The following is a 17,602-nucleotide window of genomic DNA, read 5'->3' as shown; positions in this document are numbered from 1 at the left end:
AAGCTCGTACAGCAAAATGAGACGAAAAAGCAGACGACTCATGTCGCTTACGCCGCCGCTGGGCTTGCAGACGGCGAATAGAATGTGGAGTTACATTAGGGCAGCGCAGTTTCCCAAGTTGGGTTGCCGGCGGCCCGCAGAGCCACTGCCCGTTTCCACCGCTGTCACTGCTGTAAGAATGAGCCTGAATGAGAATAAACATGACGCCATTTTTGCGCTCCATTTCTGTGGGTAGTAAATAATTTACTCCCTTACACTCCAAAATAACTCCCCTATATAAGGGAGTAAATAAAAAACACCATACATATGGAATAAAAAAGCCTCCTTTTGGGTGTGCGTTAGAGGACAAGCCATTTACTTCCTTTTAGGTGTTTTTTGCTAACAGTGTAGTGACACCATCTGTCGTAGACAGAGCAAACTGCTCGGCCCCGCTGCCGCGCGGCGCTGCCATCTGGCGGAGCACGGCTGAAGCAACGCTCTTCAGGGTCATCCGTCCCCACCGACCGGGGCTACGCGACGAGGCGAAACCTACAGTAGCATTGCTAACTCAATAAAACTCGTCTTTCACGTGGTGCCTGGGTTGAAAATGACGTTTTCTTCGCTTTAAAAAGTGGCAAGGCATCGTCTTTTCCGTGGCTACAAACTCTTCATTGGCAGCAGCAGCCAAACTTGGCTAATTAAAAAAAGATTGGAGGAAACTCGAACTCCTCCTTGAGGATATGACGCGATTGCGTGAATGAGTTAGTGGCCGTATGTGCGGAAGCGGTCATTCCCTACTTTATATTCTAGTCCCCTAGGATATCCTCTTGTCGCAGTGGTGGAGCGCCGTTAAGCGATGCGCCAGTGCCCTGCGAGGGCAGGCTCTACCACCGGTGCGACCGAGGAGCTTGGTCTTCCCTCTCGCGACCAGTCATCAACTGAACTGCCACGGTGCGCAGTTTGCTCGCAATCCGGTGGGAAGGCTGCGATTGGGCAGCAAGGTCACGTGACCTCGGTGGCGCACCTAGGTTGCTTTTCTGGGGATTTTTCGATCACGGTCAACGACGACGACGCCGGATTTTCTGCGGCACGAGCTGCTGAACGCTGTCGGGCTAAAAGTTAATTTGTAAAATTGAGCTATTTCGACAAACTAATCAGTACGCTTTTGCAATCCCTGACGTCCGCCGTAGCTGAGAGTTGCCTCGTGCAGAATTGTTTCTTTCTCGAAAAGTGTTCGCAGAGACACCTTGTAGTTGCAGTGGTTGTAGCAACGTACCTTCGGATGGAAGTGTGATAAGTGACGAGCGCGAAAATGTGACCATGAGTGAGATAATCAGCCATCAGTACAAATAGTAGGAGCAGTAATCACAGTGGATACAGCAGCACTAGCAGTGGCAAAAGCATAATCGCAACATTGTCTCTATTGGGTCGTCAGTGATCTCACGTGAACAGACTGCTAGTAATGAGCAGGCAGTGTGTCTGAATAACCCGCCGAAAATACATGGAGGCAACAACAAAGTCGTTTTCTATGACTCTTATCGATCGTCGCCTCGTTTTGTCGATTAACCAGGCTATTCGACAACCTCCCTCATCTCTCGCGAGCAGGCGGTCGTCACGGTTGCTCCCGCAGCAATCGTTACGGAAGACGGCGGAGGGGCCCAGCATGCGTCCCGCAGCTCGGCCTGGTCGTCGCGAGGCACGCCACCCTCGAACTGTTTCTGCTCCTCCCTCTCCGCTGGTTCCCCCCCCCCCCCCCCCCCCCTTTGCTTGCGTGCATTTGCGGAGGGCGAGCGTCGAGTGGTTGCCAGGTGACGGGTCGCCTGTTCAGGGTGTCAACAAAAGAGACGTCACGTGCTTTCCACTTCGGACACCTGTTGGGAACAACTCCGCGCAATCAGTTCGCCTGCTTCACCTCAACAGGCCTGACCGATTTGGAAAACGCCCAGTAGAATTGAAACTTCATTTCATGAGCACGGCGTCCATTTATTTTATGTTTGTACGGGCGCGAAATGCGGCGGAAGGGTAGTCTCTTCAGCGGCCATGCATAGTCTGAATAAGCAGGAAGTGAAGCTTTCTTGGTTGTATCTTAAGCGCAGCACCGGCTCTTCTTATTTTCGCACAACAGTTCCCGTACGTCGCCTGGGCAGAATAGGAGTTACGTTTCGGATCATCCCCGACGAGACTCGCTGGGCGAGGCAGACGCCAAATGTGGAGCGCTCTCTCAAGCCCCACTGCGCGGACTGTAGTTGCTGACAACTCGATGGCATCTGATGTTGAGCGTTACTTTAATTATCGAGAATTTCTAGCGCAAATGACTTTCCCCAAACAGCAATGTTCGCTTACTGCTCGGTTTTGAATCCCACAACTGCCGGGCATTGAGCGCAGATAGCGACCGGTAAGCGTCGGGCAGTGGAGTGGTGCAGAGAGTTTGTTGGCTTTCATTTCTTGCTCGGGTTGTTCCTTTGGGCGCCGCATGCACTCCGACCGCGGATCGCCCAAGCCTCGTTGCGATGCGGCCGCCAGAGGTAGTAGTAGTACCAGAGGGCATGCACCCATCGGGCGGGAGGTCCTTCTGCTGTCCGACGAGTTCCCTTTCTTGCCGAGTTTTGCCGCATCAGTAGCGGCAGCGCGCACAAACTGCTTCGTTGATGAAACCAAGTTAGGTGTTACCATCACCGCCATCGCTCAAAGCAGCCAGGACACGGGGGCTGCACGAAGAAAACTGTCAGATCAGCAATGAGAAAGTCAGCGATCTCGCGGAAATACCCAAAATGGGCCGCCCTTCACGTTTCAAAAGCAGCAAACAATTCCAGTGGAACGGAATCTGCAATTTTTAATGCTAGGTTCCTACCGATTCAGATGTAAAAAGACAAAATATTTATTTCCTGAAACTAGAGGCCACGTAGAGTCCCTGCCAGGGTTGCCAGATTGGGCTATTAATAGCCAAATTGGGCTACTTGTTGTCCGAGTTGGCGTCAGAAATTTCGTTTTGGCTATGTGGCTACTTTTGGGCTACATCTTTTTGGTGCGTGAAAAAAAAGTTAAAGTAGTTATAATGTGCTCTGTTACAATTATACAGTGACAGAAATAAAAGGCATACTGGAATCAAAATGCAGGCTATAGAAGGTTAAAGAAATTGAACGCGTCTGCTACAAAATGACAATTTGTAAACGCTGTGTTCGAGAAAACTTGTACTTCAGGCGGTCAAGGATCATGGCCTTTCGATTTCTAAAGAGTGGACACTACGTGAAAGTTGCCCCCCGGAAACACTTCACGGCCTATGGATTCCACTTAATCCGCGAACTAACGCCCCCCCATGGCATTAGATCCGTCGCTACGAGAACTTTCAGAATGGGCAAGTGGGCGATGTAGGTACATCCGGAACTACAAAAAGAAATGGAAAAAGGAGCCGGAATTCAAGGGTAATTGTTTTTCTCATTATTGTGAACATGCTGTTAGACTGAAGATAAAATCGACATAGATTATCATCTAATGGCATATATCCTTGATTTATTCTGAGCTCATGCATATCGTAGAATGTAGCTTCAAGAAGGCGCATGCTCGATGCTTTGAGGCGACGCTCTCAGTGAGAACCTTTCTCTTAAAGCATAAAATTGAAATGTGAGGCTGCGTAAGTATACAGTAAGGTATTTCCACTGTCGATGTGTCTAATCTGCGCGCGAACATTTAAAAGGTGAAATATCCCTAAACTAGAGCTGCAATTGCGTTTTTTAGCGCCGCCTTTCTTTTCCGCATGCAGACTGGTGGGCGTCACCCGCCTCAGGTGATATGGCCTACTGCCGCGCCTGCAAAGTGGAACTGCGGCTCCGTCTTTAGGACCTGGTTAGCCGCACCTGTTAGCCGCACTGGTTAGCGCGCATTACGGATGGGAAACGTAACAACGGAAAGAACACGCCGTGCGCACCCCCTCAGACATCATCTGCGTGAAATAAATCTAATATGCAAATATTCTTGCCGAAAATTAATTCAATATGCTTAAGAAATGTCGTCAAAAAACAAATATTTTTGGCTACTTTTGGGCTACGCAAAAATTTCGCTTTTGGCTACGTTTGGGCTACTACGGAGGCCAATTTGGCTACCTGAGGTCGGAGCCATCTGGCAACCCTGGTCCCTGCCTCGCTGTTAACGCAAGCGCTTGCGTTCATCTGGAACGGGACCACCGCTCGTCAGTGCTGTGCAATTGTAACGACGCGCGAAAGCTTCGCAGGTGGTAGTGGTTGTGTTGTCATTACACATCTTACTGGCGACATCTACCGCCATCTTGAATGCTAGCTTTTTTCAAGTGTGATGTAATTTTACTAATTTATACTACTCACATCATGCCACTTTCCCGAGATTGAGGTTTTCAGCACGCGGTAAACTGCCATTCTCAACCGTTCCCCACACACTTCTAGCACGTTAAGCAGAAGCCGCGTGTTTAATTTCCTTACAGAAGCATGAAACCAGCATTAATTATGACGTCGCCGATTACTATCAACATAGCCCTATTACTTAGTTGCTGGCTGTCGGTTAAACGCCGTATTATCCCATGTGGCACACAGTTCGTGGTCAGTTTAATTACCAAGCTGTCATAATTCAGCATTTAATTCAAAATTATTGTGCAGGCAGTCGCGCTAAACTAGCTACAAGAGGAAAATTCCCTGCATAATGAACGGCCAACCAGCTCCTATTCTTGCCTTGCTAGCAGTTAATTGAAAGCCATTAAACAGCAGCTGGGCATTACAAACAGATGCACAGTTCTTGAACCCAATGATTTCAAGTTTATTTGCCTTATCACCTCTCGGTATATCGTCTGGGAGCGAGTTCCACGGCTTCATTCGCGCTGACAGAGGCCAAATTTGACCTTGATGCCTCTATCTGTACGAGGTGCTCGCTGTTTAATATACTCTTATGTGCCCAACCTAATCCATACACGACATCAAGACCTCTGCGTTGCAAGAGGGCAGGTTCGTCTGCAGCGTCAATAACAATTTTCTTGTCACGAGGTAACTCTTTATTGCGCATCGCTTTTCCATCGGCCAGTTGTTGGCCAGTCACTCATATTCGACACGTTTCATTGCTATTCAGAGAACTAACAAGACTCCTTTAATGCCACTTCCAGAGAAGTCTCTGTATCTCGCATTCGTGCCTCTTATGTGGCTCCCGTCACGCAAAGCCTGCCTGGTTATGTTGGATACGCTGCGGGTGTACATGACTGGTCAAAAGTTCAAAGGCCACAGGGTCTTCTCTTTAGCGGTATATCATGACACTTAAGATGCCTTAAGGCTCTCAGAAGTGATAACGATACTGCTCCTCTACAGAAATTGCGAGCTACGCTGGTGTCGGAACTGCCAGAATATAGTGGTCAAAAGCAGACGTTGTTAGCTTCTGACCTACCCTGTACTTTTTACCTCGAGGCCAAGTAAACGAAGCACATCCCCTATATAAAACAAATGCTTCGTGTTCGGTGCCGACTGAATACCCCTCTCAAGAAAAGTCACTACTGTCCCACACAGCGCGTCCCATCAGTACCGGTGGTCTTTGGTGCGGCTGTATATGCCGCGTCCTGTCATGCTGTGTTCCGGGGGCATTAGGAGCTGTATTGCCAAAGATAGAGGGAATAGAAATAAAAGCTGATTGATAAGTGACGGATGAATCATCAAGACATCATTTTGCCGCTCCTTTCCCCCTCCTGTCTGCATTCCTCACTTTCACAGCCTTCTCCGTTTCAACCAACGACGCGACATTTCATTACAGCAACGAGCACTTGAGTGTGATTTGTCTTCTGGCTCTCTGGTGAACGACACGGGTGACTTGAGAGGATATGGGCGCCCTGCTCCATCCCGCCTCCTTCTCTCCTTCTAATTGGCCTAATTTGTGTGTCCCGGTCGGGCACCAAGCGTTAGCACATCCACCGGAACGAACTTGGGAAAGAGGAGAGTACAAGCATAAAAAGAGGCCCCTATAAAATATGCAGGGAGAGGTGCAACGGAAGAGAACGAGGAGAAAGAGAGAGGGGTGAAAAAAGATGGCTCGTGACGTCACGCGACGTCACGCGGCGCTACCCCCGTCCTCCAAGCGGCGTTCTCTGTAAGCATACCTTCCTCCTTTCTCCTTTACCCTCCTCTCTCCCTCCGCGCTTCGCGCGCGTCTTCTCGCGTTGCCGCCGCTTTCGAGCGCAGCGTAGCGCAGCTGACGCGAAAAGTTATCCGCGCCCCCCAAACCGCCAAAGAGAGGCTCGCTGGGAAGCCGGTCTGTGGGTGCGCGCACCTTTGGATGACTGGTGCGGTGTACGCTGACTGCCTACTTCTTCGGTGACCACCGCTGCAAGCTCTTGGTTCTTAGTAGTTGCGTGGTAGTTTTCTTCCATGGTTCGCCGTTGGCCCTGCGTCGTCCGCATCCACAGACGAGGTGAGTGCTCGGTTTCGGATTTTTCAGCCACCGGGGCCTCGTGCTTACCCCTCGCCTCTTTCTTATCTTTCTGCCTCCGTATCAGCTGCGTAGGTGACATCAACTGGAGATAAGACACTGCATTAGGGTTTGCTCAGACAAATTTGTCCACGGCAGCAGCTCTGCGCCGTTTAATTTGCAAAGTTATTGCATCTCAACAACAAAAAAAAAAGTTAAGATTTTAAAATTAAGTATGCTATTAGCTTGCCATTTTTTGCAAGTAAGTGTAAACCTGGTTCTTATTTTTGTTCTATCTGGCACTGCGTTACGTAACGTTATCTGCACCGTGCTCATTTTCAGCTTTTATGAAGTGAGCCCAGTCATAATGCCATCTTTGCAAACAGGGCAAGCGACGATGCAGTCGCGTCGCTTGCTTCGAATGCGCGTACCTGGCTGGCTGGTCAGCATGGGGCAGTTATTCCTTCCCTCGCTTCCTGCAGGCCGCCCGGAGTTGGCGCACGACGCCGTCTCCTCGGTGCTGAAAGTGGCTGCAGGCACTGCGGCAGATGATGCGCGCTCGAACACCAGGCTCTTGGGTGAACGCGTACCGCAATTGACGAAGCAAAACAAGGAAAATCACGAAACTTTTCGAGCTTGCAAACGAGGACGAATATGAAGAAGACAGCACGTGCGCTAACTTTCAGCTGGTGTTTATCCATTGCGTAAGCCGTCTTTTATACACGGTGGGTGTCAGAAAAACGCAGAAATAGTAAAAAGTTCCTTCTTCCACGTCCGATACTCTCGCAAAGCTGTGCAAGGTGACTAATCCCTATGCCGCAAAGAAAGTAAGGAAGTACCAAAGGAAACCTGTGGACTGTGCAGAAGGGGTCGTGTATTCTCTGCCATGCGGTAAATGCTATGAGGCCAGACCGGCCGGTGTGTAAATGAGAGGCTCAGGGAGCATGAAAACCTGGATAACCGTAACGGGAACCTTGCCGAGCACTATTTGCAATGCGGGCCGGATGAGTGCCATACCGTGTTAAAGAATGCAAGGTCATAAGCTGTAACAAAGAGCAAATTACACGCGAGATTGTTGAAGCCAGAAACATAAGAAATTTTAAAGAAAATTATGCTATTTATGCTTCTGTATCGCTCTCGCTTTTCATGAGGGTGATAATCAACGTTAAGCAGATTGTTTTGTTTGTGATTTTCTAAACGATAGCCTGGTATTTCAGTGTTTTTCTAGCACCCAGTGTGTATAAAAAGCGGTTCACGCAATGAATAAACACCAGTTGAAAGTTAGCGCACGTGTTATCTTCTTCATGTTTGTCCTCGTTGGAAAGCGCTAAAAGTTTTTTCAGGGCATAAAAACTCTCCCGAAAAGCCGCTCCGATCAAGGAAATTTACATTTTTAGAAATACACACAGGCTTTGGCTATCTGTTTGGTTCTTGTTCGTTAGAAACCATGGCTGGTACGGCCGCCGCGGTGGCTCAGCGGTTATGGAGCTCGGCTGCTGACCCGAAAGACGCGGGTTCGATCTCGGCCGCGGCGGTCTTATTTCGACGGAGGCGAAATTCTAGAGGCCCGTGTTTTGTGCGATGTCAGTGCATGTTGAAGAACCCCAGGTGGTCGAAACTATCCGGAGCTTCCCTCTACTGCGCCCCTCATAGCCTGAGTGGCTTTGGGAAGTTAAACCCGATAAAACCATGCCCGGTCGGCACGGTTGCGGGTTGTTTTTCGCAGGCAGCGATAAGTTATCTAAAAACTTTCGCGTTGCAAGCTTCGGTATCGGCAGCGCTGTTGTGTACACCTTCGTCAGTCCCGGCGGAATGAGTCTTCCGTTGTCATCTTCGGGCAATCGTAGAACACGGCAAGCAGTCTGGTTCTCGAAGCGGATCTTTCTTATAAATCACACCTAGGTTAAGATTCCGCTGTGTAGCATACACCGAGTGCGAGCTAGCACTTCTAGGATTATCGTACGACAGGGCTACTCAGCTAGGACATCTACCGTGAACTGCATGCACCCAGTTAAAATTCCCCGTCATTTAGTGTTCTTCATACAGCGGCGTTGACGAGACTATGTAAGGAAATATCACTTCTTTAAAGGGAGACTGAAGCACTTTTTCTGAAAATCGAGCTGGCAGCGGCATCCTATAGTTTTTCATGCTGTATACTGGAATATCGCATCCAACTAAGGCAAAAACAAGCGCGAATTGCCTTTTTTAGCCGAAATATGCGGCCTGTGCCGCGGGGCACGCCGCGCGGCGCGCCGCCGCCCGTGATTGGTCAAGAGAGGTCGTGACGTCACTTTGAGGACTGGAGAAGCTGCCGTTGCGGATCCGGCGCTGCGTTGAGGGTAGATCGCAGCTTTTCGTGTCGTTGTAAAAGCGAATACGGCGGCTATTTTTTTTACTGATCACCGAGGAAAAGGATACTACAGTTTGCTCATTCCACGTATCGCCTGAAACCAAAAAAGACACAAGCAAAAAATTCTATGCCTAGCACAAGCATACGCCAGCGTCAAAGACGCGATACAGACCATGCGTAAAAGGTGCCAGCACAACATCGGCTCGTATTCTTCAAGTGAACGTTTAGTGAACGAGGATTTCAAGTGAACGATGAAGGAGCACAAAGTTGGTGTCAAAATTAGCGAAGCGCAGTGGCCAAGCACTGCGAGGCGTATGACCACAAGATAGTGACGCAATCATGGTGCGCTGGAAACCAAGCCAAATACGCGCACAAATGCGCTTCACTCCTGGCGCGTTCAGCAGATGCCAGAAAATATTAATCGCTGCCTCGGAAACGTTCGCCCTTCCTAGATTTGCAGTGAAGTAGTTGCCAACTATATGCGTGTTTAAAAGCCAAGCTAGCTGCAACTCGCCCGCTGCCACAACTTGATGAAGAAACCGAGTAAGGTGTGGTGTTTTTTTTTTTTTTGCAAAAACTCGGTTGGCATTCATTACTCCCATAAATTTGCATCCTAAATCAACGTCGAACGCTTTCATTTTAATTGCTTAGCTAGGATTAAACGAGATGCCGCATATGAAGAGCTTCGATGCTTGCTTGCTTTGCTTTATTGTGCTTTGCTCTGCTTGCTTGCTTGCTTGCTTGGACACGTCGAACCGAGTATAAAATCACTAACCGAGCCTTGCTGAGGACGTCTCAGGTGGTCTGGCCGCACCTAAGCTGAGGAGAGCGAGACATGCTTAAGCCTCTATAAGGTTTCTTCAGGGGCTAAGTGAGCATGTTTCTACTTTTAAAAGAGGCGCTTCTTCGGAATGGTGACACGCCTCTTATGCGCGAGGAAATCGATGGAACTGTGTCATGGTTCAGCCGCGCCTTTTCGACAGAAATCTCCAGAGATCACACTAGGACAAGCTCTGCCTGTAGCCGCTTTTACGAAAGTGTTTCGAGCAGAGTAAGCTTGCTTTAGTCGGCTTGAATTCTTCGTCACAGCAGCGAGCGGTTGCGCTGCGAGCTTGTGGTCTTGCGGAAAACAGTGGAAGACGACACAGTCGCGGCCGTAGTTGTTCGTGGACACGAACGCAGAGTAGTACCTGTTGAATCTGATTCTCAAGGTCGGCTGACACGCTTTGTACGTCGCAACGCACGCAGTACGAGGAACAACGCCTGCAGCACGAGAAACAACGCGCGCTGAAAGCGCGCTCGGGTGCGCCGAAGCATCCCCGGCTCCTCAACATGACGTCACGCTGGCCGACATGGACGAGGTTTCCCTCTCCGCTGTTCCCCTCTCCTGCGCTCGCGCGGGGCGCGGGAAATTTGAACATCGCGTTTTTAATTGGTGATTGCGCCACTGTTTTAGCCAAAATCGAAAAAATAATTTCACAGATGTGATCAGCAATGACACTACATCAAAACCCTAGAAGGTTAGCTGATTCGAAAACCGCCTCAGTATCCCTTTAAGCACGTTTTCGCTCTTCACTTTAACTGCAAATGGTCCACTATGTGATTTTTTTTTTGTTCTCTGTATCTGCCTCTGCGATCCGTCTTTAGTACGCGGTAGATTAAGTCGCTTCGTGCACATTTCTTAGCATCATCGCGTAAAGGTAGCATAAGCGCTGCGGAGACTATCACAGGTCCATATCTTGTTCCCTCACGCTTTGCTCCAGTGGCCCAAGGTGGAAGGATTTGGAGAGGCTTTTGCTCCATGAGAGCCTTCACACCGGAACTTTGTTAAATGTCCCCTTCATCTTTCCCGCACTATTTCATTGTTTACGTCGGAAATGGTTGGTCGAAGGTACGCATCCGGCTTAAACGGCTTTCGCAGTACACTGCGCAGTCGTAAGAATCCGCATTTACCTTTCCGCCTACAAGTTGTTAGCGCTCACATCAGGTGTGGCCTGATTTAGTTGTCTTTTCTCCCGATGAGGAGGGCAATTTCTCTGCAAGCTTTTTTTTTTTTTTTTCGCTTCCCGCACTGTCGGGGCAGTTGACAGCGCAAGTGGACTGAGAGAACCAGCGGACTTCTGTCCCGTTCTCAATGCGGGGCAAAATGACGGCGATGGCTGCACTATACGTCCGCTTCTCCCCCAAACATCCCAAGACTGGCAGCGTCTACTCTATAATTGAGCCTTTATGGCGCACACTGTACACAACGCCTGCTCTCTCTCACCGTTTCATCCCCTATCCTTGGTCTACACGTCCTCGGAGTCAGCTGCCTAGGATATGGAGAAACTTTCTTTACTGGTAACTGGAGATATTAGCCCGACAATGCACTGTCTTGGTCTCAAAAATCTTCGGGTCGCAACTCTGCTTATGAGCTCCATACGGCGACCCCCGAAGATAAGAAGATTTCAAAAGGTGAGGGTCCTCCTCACCCTGCAGAGATTTGGAGGCTGTTGACTCCAGCAGGGCTTTCTAGAGCGCATCACAACATACTTAGGAGGAAGCCCACGCCCGGTACCTCAAGCGAGCCCCCCTTCAAGGGGTCTTCGTAGACTCTACCGGAAAACATATGCTTTTTATTGACTGAAAATTAGAACGAGGAGAGTGAAACGCCCCTGGTCATTCGCTGTTTCCTTCCCTCTCCTCGTCTGTAAAAAAAGAAAAGGAAATGGAGTTCAATAGCTGCAGCGTCCCCAGACAACTGTGTACAGGGGCCTAGTCCCAAGCCTAGAGACACCTAATTCACAGTACCGAGAGGACTCGGATCTCGCTGTATAATAACTGAACTCGGCGGGGCTGCACTAGCTCCTACGGGTCGCAAGGCGATCACGTGATCCCAGAGTGATGACGTCACCTGAGCCCGCCTCACTGGCGGATTTTATTGCGCCACGTGATCACGAGACGGCATTTCCTCTCACGGTTCACGCCGACGCCGCCAGCTCCGTAAAGCTCATTTGACTCAGCTGCCACTGCCTAGAGAGGACACAGGGGCCACATTTTGTATAATTTTTTTCCTATTCTTTTTGTCTTTGTGCCATTGGTAGTTCCTACTTGTGACGTCATGGCCGACAGCTAAGCAAGTAACGTCTTTTGCCGGCATCGAAAGCTCATAGGTCGGCACACTCACTCATGAGTGCACTCATACTGCCTCACACTCACGTCTGTGAGTGCGAGTGAGTCGATGTGAGTGTGAGGGTAGATGAGTGGTGAGTGAACACGAGTGATGAGTGGATGCGACAGCGAAGTTTGCCACTTGTGTTTCGCAACGACGGTATCCGCTAAGCTATATCCATGTTGTTGACAGTTGATGGATGCAAATATTCACTGCTGAGAGCGCTCGATTAAGACATCACGCCGGTGTATTCAGGCGCCTGAAGCGGAGGATTCCGCTGGCATGGGTACGGCAATCTTTTGTCGCTGTTCGCCTTGCAAGTCCAGCGCTGGCATGGTCGCAGGCTGTTCGCTGGTGCTATGAACTGGTGGGAGTTGTGTCAGATCCTTTGATAGAATTTGGCATTGCCACTTGTATAGAAAGGTCTCTTGTAACGCCTCCTACGCGGCTTGAGCTCATATTGCTTGCTGCTGAAACAATGACTGTCCGCTTCTCAGCAATAACTAGCGTAAGGTGGGATATTGAGAACTGCAGTGGACGCGGAGGTTTTTTCTTGTGTGCGGATGTGTGCATCGTAGAGCTCTGCTCTGGTCGTAATTATTTGACTGAACCGGACCCGGCAAAGCCTTCCATCGCCGACGCGAAGAACCTGACCTACTTGGCCGACTCTTGAACTGCACTAGCTCGGCTGAAGCCCGGAAACGACGCGAAAACCAAGCGCGCTTTTAGGTAACGCGCGGAGGTTCTTAAATGTTTCTATCATGTACTTGAAGGGCCCTGCGTCGTGGAAAAAAACGGTGTGGTTTTTATTGTTTGTATGCATAGCATCAGACATGGTGGTGCCGCGATGCCGAGGAGATAACCTACGTGGCAATATCTGATGTTCTAATCTGCTGTAGAAATGGTTGTATCGTGCCGGTGGTGGCGAAACGTTGCGGCGATTTTCGGTGGTGGATATCAGGTGGCAGTCAAATTGGCCGCACTCTTTTCAATAGGTTGTACTTACAGTTGGAACTTACTTAATTCTCCTATACTCGTGAAATGAATATGAAATATAATGCCTCTCAGTAATGTCTCAATTTCGCTCGAGAAAACACTACAAACGAAAAGCAGTACAAGCTAATGAAAGCTGATGACAATCAAGCTGGGGGCGACAGGTTTCGTTTCGCCTAAAAGTATCCTGAAAATGAGTGCGGCTGTTCACACTGCCGATACCGAGAAGGCAGCGACGAAAAACCGTTCGGCGGGCACCACAGCCGAAAATGTGACGAAGAGAGCGCAGGAGTGGGGGCGGGAGGAGCGAAGAGGGGAACTTTTCATAAATGGGTCAACGGCTGCAGGCATGTTGGACACTGGACTGGCCACAGAACAGGGAAGAGTTGAGGATTAAGCTCTCCCACGCTCTTCCCTAGAGTACAAAAAAAAAAAAATTTAAAAATTTTTTTAGGGTTATGAAACGGCGCCCGCCTGCATCATGTACGCGGAACGCAGGCTGCCCTGCCAGGTCAACAACTGCATATACAACTTCCCCTGCATGTGTGCAAGGCGTGTTTCTGAATTGTGGCGCCAAATATTCGGCACGGGGCGAGTGAAATGGGCGTTTTAAATGCGATTCTTTTTTATCTCGGTGTTTTCAGTATTGCAAGTTGAATAACTTCTCTTTGCACGCTCCGATTTCAGCAATTGTGCCCCCACTGATATCTGGACAGCATGAGGGATCCTTTGAATTTGATACTACGATTTGCTATGCGAAGTTCTGGATAGTTTTTTCCTACCGCCGTCCCAGGAGGCCATGCACTACAGTGCGGCTCGCAAGTTAGCTACGTACGCATTCTTCCACGATCAACGCTTCCTCGACCAACAACGCTGCGGAATACGGGAGAGGTGCGCTGTTAGCACTCCCTGTTCCTTCGCCGATGCGCTCGTGGTCACCGTACGCACCGAGCTAGAACACCGCGCTGATTTCTCAGGCCTCCTTCAGACAGGGATTGTTTGTCGCGCGGACAACGTACTGCAGCACGGCAAGCCTGTCCACATATCGGTCTTGCATACCAGCTTTGGCTAGACGAAGCCGGCCCTGCTCTCATCTATGGCCCAAAGTGAGCCCGCTATTGCAAAGATATTGATAACGGCCGCTCCCCTTCGCATCCTTCTTCGGCAGGGCAAATCTGTATTTGGGGCCCATTCCAGCCATTTCCCTCTTCGGGAGGAACTCGCTCCATCTTCTCGAAAACTCTCTCTCTCTCTCGATTTCCCACGCCGCGAAGACTATCCACTGTCGTCCCTAACCGCCAGTGTGGGCATGCATACGTACTCACGGACACGGCACTGTCGGGGCAAACTAATCACTGTAGATCAGACAGCGTTCAGAAACGATCCCAAGCATCTCGGATGCTGACGCTGCAAACAGGCACTCGTCGTCTCAGCAGCAAGCGCGGAAGCGCACGTGCGGCGTTCGGGCCATGGAAGGTGGACGATAAGTGGCCACTTCCTTCGAGCATCGAAACTGAAAATTGGCCAGAGGTATCCGACAGAGCACCGGGCGGCTCACCAACACATCTGTGCGCCCAAGGCTGTGCTAGTGAACGTTAATGTAGTGAGTGGACATCAGGCTGCGAGTGTGCCTGCAGCAAGCAACCGGAAGGATGGACCGCGAGCACAACTATTGGGAAACACGGGCCCCTCCCGCTGACCAGGGGGCGTGAGCGCATCAAGAGCTCGTCCGACCGGCGTGCGTCCAGTAATCGCGTCCGGCGATCAGGAGCGTCCCACGCGCCGTCGCTTCACAAATTGCGGTCGCCGTCGTCGGCAGGGTCCCGGAATCGATCCCAAGAGTCGCCGCCGTCGCTTAGAATAAAACTTAGGTGCGGCCACGCCGCCTCGTTTAGGTGGGCCGGTCCGTGCGAGCCGAAACGTCCTCTGGCGTTTAATGCCCTGGCAGGCGCAACAGCAGCACCGGCAGCAGCACCGCAGGGCATGACGCGATATAATTACCGTATCAGCGCAGACATAAGCCCACTGCCAGTCATTACACAGAGCAGCAGTTTTAAAAAATATTTGAAAGAAACTTAGAAGAAACAGCACGGCCTATGAATCCGTGAACAAATGTACACAACAGCTGTGTATATCTTACCGGTACTCACCTACGGCGCAGAAACGGGGAGGCTAACGAAAAGAGTTGAGGTTATGTTGAGAACAGCGCAGACAGCTATTGAAATCAAAATGATCAGTGTAACGTTGAGAGACCGGAAGCGGGCAGGGTGGGTGAGGGAACAAACACGGATTAATCACATCTTAGTCGAAATCCAGAAGTATGGGCTTGGGCAGCGCATGTAATGCGGAGGCAACATAACCGATGGTCCTTAAGGCTAACTGAGTACATCCCAAGAAAAGGCAAGAGTAGCAGAGGGCGGCAGAAAGTAAGGTGGGCGGATGAGATTAAGAAGTTTGCGGGGATACGGTGGCCGCAACTGGCAAACAGGGTTAATTGGAGAGACATGAGAGAAGCCTTTGCCCTGCAGTGGGCGTAGTCAGGCTGATGATGATGATGAATCTGTCTTGGGCTTAGTGAAGAAAGTTGGACAGATTGATGTAGATCCGATACTGATAACCTTTCTATGCTTCGGCAGAAGTTTAAAATCTACGCGCCGGCTCAAAAGCGAACCATCTCCAATCAATTTTAATTGATGGCATACCACTATCAGGAGCAGATCTAGTCAACGAATTTAACTCTCATTCTTTACGTTCGGGCGTACAGTGCAGCAATGTCTAAGTCGATCAATGTGAAGTCTATGATACCCAAGCTAGGCTGCGAAAAGCTGCTAACATTCCCTCCATATTTCTTCACTGAACATGCGCAGACGAGATAGTCGATATCATATCTTCGTTAAGGAACAAATGCGCATGCCGAGCAAACGAGATAAGCACAAAACCGATAAAAAGTGTAGCACAAGTTATACGTCGCCCGATTTCATGTATCAGCTAGCACATTTTATGGACAGACGAAAATCCTCTGCTTATGAAAACTGCGAATGTTGTAGCAGTACATAAGGGCGGCGCAGTTGACAACCTCAATAACTACAGACCTATTTCAGTCCTTCCTATACTTTCTAAAATACCTGAATGTGTGCCGAAGGACAGATTAGTTGAACACCTAGTGAAGAACAAGGAAAATGTTCCCAAAAACTTCGGTTTTCAGAAACTAAAATCAACACAGCAGATACATTTGCATGCAAAATACCACATAATTCAGAACTTCGAAAAACAGCTTTTCACAGTTGGGGTAATTTTTTCCTTTAATAAATATTTTGATTCAGTTAATCACGATGTTTTAGAGGTGTTGCGCATGCGTTAATTACAAACTACCTCATCACTAGAAAGCCGTTCATTTCCTTACATGAATCTCGTTCCGAGTGTCTTGTCATAAACTGTGGGGTTCCTCAGGGGTCAATCCTGGGTTCAACATTATTTCCGCTTTATATCAGTGCCATAGTGAACACGCCAAATGCGTCATACATTGTTTGGTTTATTACGATTTAACGTCCCAAAGCGACGCAGGCTATGAGGGACGCCGTAGTGGAGGGCTCCGGAAATTTCGACCACCTGGGGTTCTTTAACGTGCACTGACATCGCACAGCACACGGGCCTCTAGAATTTCGCCTCCATCGAAATTCGGCCGCCGCGGCATATCGGCACGTTCCTGACTGGATGTCGTGACGCCCTCCAGTCCATGTCGAGGGCGCGACGGCTCTTCACATGCATGTTCGCGAAGGGCAGTGCGAGTACCAAGAGATTGACCGATCGCCTAAAATTGGTCCCTATTACGGAAGTCCGTTCGCAGCGTCTCTTACCTTTCGGACAGCTGCTACTGAACTCTCGTGTCTAAGCTGAAGAGGATTTCCTCCCACCGTCAGTTCCCCTCCCTGTTGTCTTGGCGGGCCCACACCAAGTGGTCCGCCTCTATGCCACGGTGTGCGCATTGTGGCTCTTCCGGGCAGATTAGGTGGTCTTGAGTTCTTTTTTGTCCTTCTTAATGATATATCTCTTGTCCTTTGCGTGCGTATTCCCTTCTTGCTGAGTATGTGGTCTGAGCAGTGGTGGTCGTCCGTGCGATGACGTGCTCGGGCTGCGGCGAGTGCAAACCCGTTCCACGCTGGCGTCCATGCGAGCTTTGCTTGCCTTTCCGCGATGTCCTTCAGGCCCCTAATGGCTTCCTGCCCACTGCACTCTTCGCATTTCTGTGCGGTGACTGCGAGCTCAATGGCTGCCTCCTCCGATGGGGCTGCGTCTTTGCGCCTGATTGTTGTGCTACTTCCGAGATTGTCATCCAAGAGCCCTGTAGGGCGGAGAGGAGATTGTGCAAGAAAAACTAGCCACCCTGTGTACGCAATGCGTTATGACCTCGAGCGCACCAGAGGCTTCGAAGAACGCTGACATCATCATAAGAAAGGAGACGTCAAGTACTTGAAAAATTACATACCGATCAGCTTGCTGTCCGTTGCCTACAAGGTATTTACTAAGGTAGTCGCTAATACAGTCATGCCAGCCTTACACTTTTTTATTATTTTGCTCCTTCGGGCAACATACCGGTATTGCCCACGAATCAAGACAAAATGAGGTGCTCATCCTCCTGACTGAGTCTTGACCTCGCGTGGGTACAGCAGCAGGAGAGATATTGCAGTCTACAAACGACATACGCAAAATTACAGCATATT

At 49.7% G+C, this 17,602-nt stretch overlaps 1 protein-coding gene across 3 annotated transcripts in view; it reads left to right on the top strand.

Moving 5' to 3' along the window:
* The window catches only part of LOC149365232 (lactadherin-like), a 194,220-nt gene that overhangs the window by 7,966 nt on the left and 168,652 nt on the right, over positions 1–17,602 (top strand). Inside the window, exon 1 of one of the 3 annotated variants that reach the window (XM_089541175.1) lies at positions 4,900–6,390. The exons of 1 other annotated variant lie outside the window; for it this stretch is intronic. The gene's annotated coding sequence lies outside the window, so the exon portion shown is untranslated. Of the gene's footprint in view, positions 1–4,899; positions 6,391–17,602 lie in introns of those variants that run through there. One more of the 3 variants, XM_089541156.1, reaches the window with a different exon arrangement.

Source organism: Amblyomma mixtum, chromosome 1 (assembly GCF_055824585.1).
Source record: "Amblyomma mixtum isolate Tamu chromosome 1, ASM5582458v1, whole genome shotgun sequence".
Taxonomy (NCBI): domain Eukaryota; kingdom Metazoa; phylum Arthropoda; class Arachnida; order Ixodida; family Ixodidae; genus Amblyomma; species Amblyomma mixtum.
This window is presented reverse-complemented; position numbering and strand designations above follow the sequence as displayed.